This window comes from Pseudorasbora parva, chromosome 7 (assembly GCF_024679245.1).
Source record: "Pseudorasbora parva isolate DD20220531a chromosome 7, ASM2467924v1, whole genome shotgun sequence".
NCBI lineage: Eukaryota > Metazoa > Chordata > Actinopteri > Cypriniformes > Gobionidae > Pseudorasbora > Pseudorasbora parva.
The window spans coordinates 36,150,143-36,161,005 of NC_090178.1; the positions used below are offsets into that span (position 1 = coordinate 36,150,143).

Genomic DNA, 10,863 nt, shown 5'->3' on the forward strand with positions numbered 1-10,863 from the left:
TGATGGTCCCCCAACAGACATTCTACTGACTATAAAGCACCTTGCACACAGAGCATTGATCCCAGAAAACGGACATAATATTGCTAGAGTGCCTTGTGTGTGAATGCAAACACGTCCCGGGATTGATCCCAGGATGGGGACATATAACATTGTCTGGATCAGTCCCAGAACACGCCCCGTGTGAACAAAAGGCAGGATCAATGCCGTAAGGGGTGTCTCGTAGAGGTGGCGCTGAAGCTGAGATCATTCGTCAGCTTAGTGGAACAGTACGTAATACACGTTCATGATCGAATCAGAAAAAAATATTCGAGCGTGGTTTTTCGAGAGAAATCGCAGATCATAAGCAAACTCAAGATGCTGCGGAAAAATTACACATCACATCAATGTCACGTCTTTACGGGATGTGTGTGAATGCAAGTACATGCCAACTTGTTCTTCTAACTCCAACCCTAACCCTAACAATCTACTTATACTCAGATAATACTCTTACATGTATAGTCAGCAGACATGTATGTGCAAAATTACTTATCATTTCCACAACAAGATGTTATCTATATGTCCCCAGGTGCAAAAGTATCCATATTTTAATCATAATAAAAAATAATAAAATGCATTATTGAATCCGTTATTTTTCTTATATTCCACAATCAGAATTCATGGAAAGGAAGCATCTGTTATCCTCAAGCAGCAAATGTAAAATTGCTGACAGTTTGGTGGCTAAGTTTGGGCCCAGCAGCAGAAAATCCCCCACTGAGGAGGTATGGGTGTGAAATCCATTTAAGACTGCCGCGGGCACAAGCAATGTCATCCTGTAGAAAACAGGCTGTGCAAACTAGTGCTACAAGCCCTTTGTGTGTCACTCTATCACAACTGTGCAGAGTAGAGCAGGATCTAATGTGTTTGATGGCTGAACGGATAAAGTGTGAAGGTTAGTTGTGCGGATATGAATGTGCAATTGTTTTTTATACGGTGAGGAGAAAGGGTCAGTGCAGAGCCAGAGAGGTTGTGCAGAACAGAATTACTTCAAAGCTGCGGTTATTCAGGTCTCGCCGTCTATTAAAGCACACATATTAAGAGCGCGTGAAGAGCTCTTCTCTGGATTAGAGCGCCACGGCAATTCAGGTTTCACGGCAGCCGTTTCCGAAATCTGCTCTGATCCTCGCTTCACATAAAACCGCAGTTCAATGGGATATCAACATTGATTTTGGACAAAATGTTCATCTTTGTTACCTGATGTCTATTTTGTTTGCCTTTTGCCTCGAGTGCACTATTTCATTATTACCATCACAGTTTGTCTTCTGGCTTTCAATGAAAAATGCCAATTATCCTCGTGTCATAATCCCAGTGTCGACACACTCATGATGTCGACAGCACACTAATGCCATGTAACTAATCCTCTTATACACTGGCAATGCAATTTCAGCGCGCACATATTGACTGTTTTTATAATTTTCATCTACATTATTCATAAATGACAAAGCAGAACTCTTTGGGATTTGGACATGTGCATGTGTGGAGTCCAAGATCAGTATTTTGAAGAATAAATAACAGTTGAGCAGGGTTGTTTCCCAAAAGCATCGTTAGCCAACTACACTGTAAAAAAAATATTGTTGGTTTAACTTAAAAAGTAAGTAATCTGTGGTTGCCTTAAAATGTTGAGTTCATTGAAATAAAACAAATTTGTTAAAATAATGAAGGAAATTGGTGTAATACATAGAAACTCAAAAAAATATTATTGTATTTGAAACACAAATGTATTAAATGTAAATTGTAGCCTGACAAGCCAGACCCACATCATGTTTGGTCTGGAAACTCACCATTGACAGGGCTCAATCCGAGGGGCGGGATAAACGGTGGTCTTTCAAACTCCCTCTGCACGCGATAGGATATCGCTACAACCAACCAGAGCAACGTGAAGCCGAGCTAGTTGACAGATTAAACATTCGCCGTATCCGGTCGGCAAAACTCCACACACATCTTCCCTTTTAAAGAATGACTTCAGTGCCGTTCTTTATTATTTTTTTCAGAGAAAAGCTTAACTCCAAGTCTTCCAGAGTCGTGGTCAAAGCTGATTCGAAAGACCGCCGTTCGCCAGCTTCTGTGTTTACTAGAAGCATGCAAGCACAACTCTGCCGTCAATATGTTAAGCCCCGCCCACCGACTCTATACACAATGTGATTGGCCTGACCAGAGTTTGGTTTTTACAGCTCAGAAGGGTATTGAGAATTGCTAGACGACACTTGCGGCAGATTAGATGTGCTGCCGCTAGGGTGCGTCTAGATTTCTAGGCAATTATGGCAATTGCGTAAAAAACAATTACGCAATATGCTTACAAAATCTTTTAATACTATTTGAATAAAGGGTGATGTCAATTCTTAAAAATGTTTGTATTAATGTACACTGTATTAACTCAATTTTTTTATTTTAATGAACCCAAAATTTTAAGGCAACCAGACAAATTACTTTTTAAATATTTTTTTTTTACAGTGTATGGTCAGACGTTCCATTGATATCTGTTGGTAAAGACGGAACTTGCAACCATAGTTGCTTTTGAAAAACGCACCCCGTATCAGTGTCTTCAAAGAAAACCAAATTTTCCAGAGGAATGAAGTCTCTTGATTTCATATGCAGAGACTCCTATAAGTAGGCCATTCATAGGATAATTCTGAAATTAACAACATTGCTTAAACAATCTAATGCGAAAATGCAACTATCTCATGTATTGGCAAATTAGTGATGAAGTTGTATAAATTTGTTCAGTATAAGTCATGACAATACAATTTTTAGACAAAAAGTTTGCATGAAGGCCGTAAAATAGGTCTGACCTGAGTTCCGAGTGGAGACCAAATCTTGGTCCGGTTCGGTATTAGTAGCTTCATGTAAATTAAAACAAATGTGCTTTTTTTTGGACCCAAGAAGATCTGAATTCTTTTTAACTTTGTTGATGCTAGTGGCACATATTTTACCTTCAAAAAAGAAAAACACAAAAGCTTTCAGTGGTAGCCTAAATTGTCCCAATTAATTCCAACAAAAGATATCAGACAAATTTCACTCATTTTACTCTTTAACCCTCCCCTGCTCAACTGAGAAACTGAATATTACATCAATATCTCAATCCCAATTTCCCCTGACTTCTGTTAGACGTGGTCTTTAGGGCAGAAAAAGGTAGCTCCTACTGAAGAAGAAGAAAAAAAGTAAATCTTCAGCAGTTTTAACATGGATTTGTACAGTGATTTACGACCCTGACCCTTTTGTAGCATGTTAAGCTGTAGAAATGAAAGTACAGGGAGTGGATGGGAGGGGGAGGGGGAGAGAGAAAGAGATGAACTGAGGGGAGGGATGGAGTGAGTTCATATGAGTCTACAGTTCAAGCCAAATTCTTCCACTCTACTGAACACAGAACCGATGACTCTGTGAACTACAAAGCATTGAGAAATATGGCAGAGGATTGCCAGTAGTGGTTTCAAATATTTCACTCCCGACTAGTCAATTTTTTTAACCCTTGCATCATTTACTACCCTCCTTCTCATTCATTTTTTTTTTAAAGTTAGACATTCTTAGAATTCCTTAATCAATTAATTATAAACAATATAACAAGAAAAAAATATTAAATTATAAAAGAATGCCTGTCTTCCTATTCACTTTTTTGTAAAACAAAATGTATAGGGTCGCCAAGGACCCGAGGTGTGTAATAGTATTTTTTTTCGGCAATACAATAATTTTATATTTTAATGACTGAATATGTGCAATTCATCTTTATTCCACAAGCTGGTAATATCTGATACACAATGATGATGATTCACCCATAGTTACCACAGGCAGAAAACAAAAGAATAGGAAATATCAGCAGGAAAAATTAAAATGACTGAGATTTACAGCAGAGCCAGTACTGATACTATATTAGTGTCACTGTCACTAGATGGTGGATCTAGTGAAGAAGCTGTCAGCGATAGAAATATTTATGTTAAAGCTAATGAAAATGATAGTTTTGAGAAATTTGAGATTGCAAATATGAGCCAGATGCTGAATGTACTGGGAAATGAGCTCTGACGAGGACAGTGATGATGGTATAAAACATCTGCTCAAACTGAAACCCTCCAAGCTCCAAAACATAACAAAATATGCAATCCTTTTTTTCTTTTATTTTATTAGAGATCCATCCGTGTTAGATATAGGTCCGGGTCGCTAAAGACCCAATATTTTATAATGATTTGGGGAAACATTCATGGGGTTAAGGGAGGGTACTCAAAAATTCAACTGATTTAATCCATATATGTACAATGAGATATGTATTTTAAAATAAGCTGCAGAATGCGAATACATTAAAGTATATCACCGAACATCTTTTTATTTCTTTGCCTCAAGGAAATACAGTAGTTTCGATCTATAAATATCTTCATTACATTCTTTTATTTTGTGAAACAGCATTTTAGGACAAAGCTAAACATTGGGTGCGTCAATTGGACCAAAAAGCAAAAGATTTGCTCCTAATAAGGAACAAAAGGGAAGTATAAACTATTGTGTTGTGTACCAAGTCTTGTTCTTCAGATAAGAACGGTGCACAATACCTCCTCACAGTTCTGGCTCCGGCATTGAAAAGCTGAACAAACTGATAAAGGCTCTTTATTTTGGAAGTGCTACGAACGGATAAACCCAAGGTGAAACCTACAAAAATAGCTCAATTAAGCCTCAATCAAACCCAACCTTGTCAAACAGAACTAATATTATCCTTGCCATAATAATTAAGAAAATGTCCCACCAATAAGTCCCGTGGTGATACCTCACCTTTTGATATGGAAATAGGCGAGCACAGATTCAGCACGTTTCCGCTAGGCATTTGAGGAGGACAATGAGAGGAGGGAGAAACGGAGGAGAGAAAGGGAGAGCGGAAAGGCCAGACAACCCCTCAGTGAAGGAGTGTGATGGAATGTGGGTCTTTGGCCATGACGCTTTACAACCGGCAACATGCTTCGATCTCGCCACATTATGGTAAATGAATGAATGCGGGATGTCCGCTCTTACAATCATGGGAATGCTGAGGATGGAATGGATAGAGATGAAAAATGTCTATCAAAATGTATCAATTGTAGTTAATTCACAACAAATTCACATGATAAAATTCCATCTTATATTGGGCATGTAGGTGGTGTGAAGACAAAGACAGTCACTGGAATTGTTTCTTGAGGAACAGAATTCGGTTCTTTAAGCCTACATCATTTATTTCACATTCACCAAAAAGCTAAACAATATTATATGAAGAATATAATAAACCATATGCAGCATCAAGGGTAATGCTAGACAATAAATCTTACAGGAATCTTCTAGGAAATTAAACTAGGTGTAAGACAGCGAAGTATAAAAGAAGAAAGTGCTTACCTTTGTGTATAAGTGCATCAGAACACTGGAGACACACGCACACACACACATATCCTGACGCGAACGACCAGACAGACAAGAGAACCCATCATTGTTCTCCACTTTCTCCACCCACACAAAGCCCACGCAGCGAGTGCGTGTGCAGATATGCAGGAGCAACAGAGAACATACACACACACACATACAGGAACACGCGTGTGTGGTGTGTCTGAGTGTGACAGCGTGAGAGGCTGCACACAAAGAACTCAGAGGAGACTCCAGAACGGTCACATGACACGTGTGCATGTGCCTGAGTGCAAGTATGTTCATGAAAACACACCCTGGTGTGTGTGTGTGTGTAAATGTAAATGAAGGGGAAACAAATGAAGGGAAACCCTACAAACCGGCATCAAAGAGATGTGAATATAGAACACGTCTGTTTTACGAGGCCCTAGGGGAGCACAGACGCTAAACGTACACGTGCACACACACACAATCCCCCTCCCTGTATTATTAATAACTTTTAATGGTTCTATTACATGGAATATTGGCTGCATTGCTTTGCGTTGGATGAGTGTCAGAATTCATAAGAGAGATGCCCCTATTCCGCTTACTCGCTAATGTCCCATCATTCTCTTGAGCAATATCTATAATTTCATTAACTGATGTAAAGATATGCTGATTAATGTATGTAATTAACTGTAATTAATAGCATTTTTGCTGACAAATCAAATGTAAAGAATTTAAATGCTTTACAGTAACTAAATAAAAAATGTGTATTGCGTTGTATTTTTGTTACAATTAATCACACTAATTTAACATGTTAATTATTTTATAGTAAAATTGCATTGTGTCCATGAACAGATATACTATAGAGAAAATGTGATGGAAACAGAAAGATAAAGAAAGAAGAGAGTAGAAGTGATTTTTCCCCATTCAGTTCAGTCCCTAGCGAGCTAATGTTCTGAATCAGGTGTGTTAAAGAAAAACATACAAAATGTGCAATGCTGTGAGTCTCCAGGACCAGGATTGAAAACCACTGGATAGAGCATATAGCTCAGGAACGGAAATGGAAGGCTAATTCCGGCATAGGAAACCAATCAATGAGAAAAATGAGGTAGTGTGTGTGTGAGAGAGAGAAAGAGAGAGATAGAGATGGGTGGAGGGGGATGGGGATGGGAGGCATGTTATCTCTTTAATAGACTAATCAGCGTTGGTATTGTGCATTTGCTCTGCTGAGAAGCTTTTGTCTGATATCGCCATTATTGTGGCAGTGAATAGAATTTAGTATTAACGAATGCTGTGCTGAGGATTAACCAATAGAATAATCCATGCCAATACATTCCTTCACGTAAAGGCGATTTTCATAATTGACGTTAATAATAAGGGCTTGTTTTAAATCAATATTCTGTATAGCTGAGTAATTTTCTATATTAAAATGTCTGATAACATTAAATACTAAATAAATAGGAATCTATGTAATTAAAACAAGTGAAAATTAAAATGATAATCGGTTCTAATATGTGCTTTGGATTGCAAAATAATTGTGTTGCTTTAATAGAAAGATCACTGAAATCAATGTCTAATTTATGAATTCATGGTGTGTTTTATATATAAAACTGTAATTCTGTACTACATAAACCTTGAATGCTCCACACGTAAACGCAATCTAACCACAAAACCTCCACTCAGTCAGCACAAAGCAAGCGACACACTCACTCGCTTTACGCACAGGTACTGTACACGCATACATTTATCTGGCCTCCTCTAAAACGCGTCTAACATAATTCGCATTGCACAAACACAGACGAAAAATGCATTGATTTAAAAAACGAATTGCTTGCAAACTGCCTTTGTTAACGGTTATGGTTTAGAGAACAAAGACGAGGAACCTCCCTGGTGCGCTGGTGATTCTGCCTACACACTTCCTGAGCTCCTCACCATATAGCGCACATCCATCCTCGGAGGAATTCTCTGTCAATCACAGAGCCTGTGGGCAGCTTTGCCTCTACGGCCATTTTGTGAGCAGATCCACAAGGAGGGCTTCGTATTATAGAGATAGATTAATGCTATTGTTATTTAACGATCCTAAAAGCTCATTCATATATGAATTTTTATATATGTGCATATATATATATATATATATATATATATATATATATATATATATATATATATATATATATATATATATATATATATGTATATATATATATAAAACGTAAATGCAAAATGCTGAAGATGTATAAAACAAAAAAAATTCCCTTTTCTTTCCGTCTTTGTCTTACACATATAATGTTTTCCGGCATCCTAAAGCAGTGGTATATATGTACATTGTCACTCAGTAGTATTGTAATAATGACCCCTGACATTGGAATGCATGCTTGGGTGCCTTATGTCATATCCCATATAACAAGATATCAGTAAGAAATAGTTGGTCTTAAATCCATCTTTTGCTTTGCAGTGCCGCTCGTTTACAGATGACATTAATTGCCTCTTATAGAAGAAAAATCCAACAGCGTTACCAAAGCGCTCACAGACACACAGCTTAGGTAAATCCTCACGGTTAGTCCAGCATTTGGTTGCGTACAGCACCACACCCAAAGCCACATGAGCATATGGAGCGCAACTGAAACCAAATGGTACACTGAGCAAGCTCTACAATCTATATATTGTGTGAGACCTAAATCATGTTTTGTTTCGGGAGTAATGTAAGTGACTTTTAAACAGGGCTTAAAATGAACCTTGACAGATGTCAATGAGTGTCATCTTCAATTAGGATAATGATAAACAGGCCTAAATATAATTCAATCTATGGCCATTTTAAAAGGTTTCAATATGCTGGAATTTTCTAGTCGCTACTGTTTCTTCAGGGTGTGAGGAATACACATGCAGAGAAATGCACAAGCACAACTAAATCGCTGTTTGAAGAGCAGCTAGGCGCCACAATAGGGGCCATTTATTTCAGGGCATCATGCAAACCCATGTATGAATTACACGCCGGGCGGGACCGTATTGCTTTATGAGGGTCATTCTACATCATCAAGTTGCCATTATTATATGTCAGTTCTATTCACAGGATGGCATCAAATGTGCACCACACGCTTACGCATATGTGTCCGTGAATAATGGAAATGTACTCGGCTGATACTGACATCCTCCTTTTGCTAAATACGTAACGTACAACTCAAGACTGTGAAATTCAGCCATCTTTGCTTTAGTAGCTACATAATTCATGTGCACTTCAATTCATTTATCTGTTGATAAACTAAATGCATGGTGAATGGTAAATACCTTTCATAGTCACTGAAGCTCAAAAATGAGCATACATTCATTAAGGCAATTTTCTTTGGCATATCTGTATTAAAGTGCGCAATCTTTGGATTGCTGTTTGGTAATATGGGGTGAATGGCCTTTTGCATTATAGTAAGCTGAGTACACGAAATGTCAGTGTAGACTCCTGTGAGGATGGACGCAGGTGAGAGATGCAGACTAATGTACCTGGGTTCCCACCGCTCACTAATGAAGCCTCCCACTGACAAACACACACAGAGATACATAGCACACATACATTTCCTTTACATATACACACAGAGACACATAGATGTTCTGATAGCACATATACAAAAAGTATTTTAGATAGATAGATTCCGGTGAATATTACATGTTGCACAGGGAATTTGTAGCACACATAGGGTTCATTTGTATGCAGGCCAACATGAAGAGTCGTCAACCGCCTAGGAAAGGTGCCGCCATAGTGCGACCACACCTGACCTCTGACTAATTCTCTTAGGAACATTGGCCTCCCAGGTTTCCCTACATTAAAACTACAACTATTAGCACACAGAGGCTAAACTTTATCTACGGGGTCTCTAAATTGTCTCTCACTTCCAGCCATAAATAGCTCTATCTATTCCACAGGGTAGGGCTTACTGAAACTCTGCATTTATAGAGGAGCTGCTTCCTGCACCTTCACTTAGATGAAAAGGCGACATGCCTACTCATAATGACTCCAGCTTGTTCTATACTCACTGCTTTATCTCACCCAAAGGTGTGTATGTGTGTGTGTGTGTGTGAGAATAAGTGCATATGAACACATATGTGTCCATGTCTATGTATTCGCATGTGAACCATTTCCGATTCTTTGCGGCGTGAACAGGTCTTGCGCAGTGATTTCTGGACAGCCTTTGCCGTGTTACGTAAAATTGATCGCATAAAGGTGTGCGTCGTTTCTCGCTGCGACGTGCGTTTTCCGTATTTTTGAAAATTCCGAGGGCATCTTTGAAAAGTCTCATTGTTTAAGGGAACCCAAAGGGACAGTCCCTCGTCCTCATCAGGGCTTGACAGAGAAGTCACTGTTCTTAGTGTGACGCTACAGTGGACAGGTTAAAAAATGTGACAGACCATTATACAAAGAGAACATGTACTTTTAAAAGGCATCACCCGTAGTGTGGACAAGACACACTCCAAATAAAGGAAGTATGCTCTGCAGGGCCTCGGGCATTAAATCATACACACATAGCCAAAGCCAATGAGTGTGTGTAGTACATCTATGTCTGTCTGTGTGTGTGTGTATGTGTGTGTGTGTGTGCAGGCGGCACTTACCCCTCGGATACCCTCATGATCTTTGCAGACAGTGGTGTTGATTGTGTCCCGTCGCTTCTGTGAGCTTCCCAGCTCTCACACACACTCTCTTTCATACTTCCCCTCGCTCTTGTTCACTAACTATGTTTCTTTCTCCATCCTCGCTCCCTACCTCCACTCACACACTCACACGCTCCAGGAGAATGAGATCGGTAGCCTCACCCTGGCACAGAGAGTAGAGAGACACATGGGAGGGGTGTTTTGTAATCTGCCAGGTTGTACCACCCACGGGAGAGTGCTGACAAGAGGGGGAACGGGAAGACGGGAGGGAGAGAGGAAGCCACGAGCACTCTCCATCTATACCATCGGCGACACCCTCCTTCTGACTTTGAGTGGTCTCTCCCACCTTCCGATTGGAGCTCATGCCTTGTCTTCATTAAAATTCGAGCAAAAAAAAAGAGTAGAAACAAGGGGAATGCCTTCACACTGGAGATTGATTCAGCTATTGGTATTTGCCTAAAACATAAGGATTAGGATAAGTCATCGAGACATGCTAGAATGAGCACGCTTCCACCGCCGCGCAGTGTGTGAGCTGATGAAGCAGCATGTGTGAGCTTGCGGTGGGGGTAAAATTGCTGTACATGACAGTAGAGTCACTGTGCGCACTGAAAAGTGAGTGTCTATCATGCAAAAACCGCCTATAAAATCGAGTAAGTTATCTCTCAAGTAGACCAAAAATAAATCAATGCTAATGGCACTAAATTGAGGGATCATGTGCCTAGGGGTTAACACCATGATGACGGAGGCTTTGTTTCTCAATAGGTGCTTCATTATAGCATTTCATTTACTCACTGACTGGAGTCTGAACAACACAATGACTCCGTGTCATGATTTGCAGGAAATGACATGTCTGTGCTGTTACAG

At 39.5% G+C, this 10,863-nt stretch overlaps 1 protein-coding gene across 1 annotated transcript in view; it reads right to left on the bottom strand.

Moving 5' to 3' along the window:
- Nucleotides 1-10,157, bottom strand: part of tcaim (T cell activation inhibitor, mitochondrial) — an 87,115-nt gene extending 76,958 nt beyond the window's left edge. Inside the window, exon 1 of the mRNA XM_067449201.1 lies at nucleotides 9,961-10,157. The gene's annotated coding sequence lies outside the window, so the exon portion shown is untranslated. The remainder of the gene's footprint in view (nucleotides 1-9,960) is intronic.
- Between the last annotated feature and the right edge of the window lie 706 nt (nucleotides 10,158-10,863).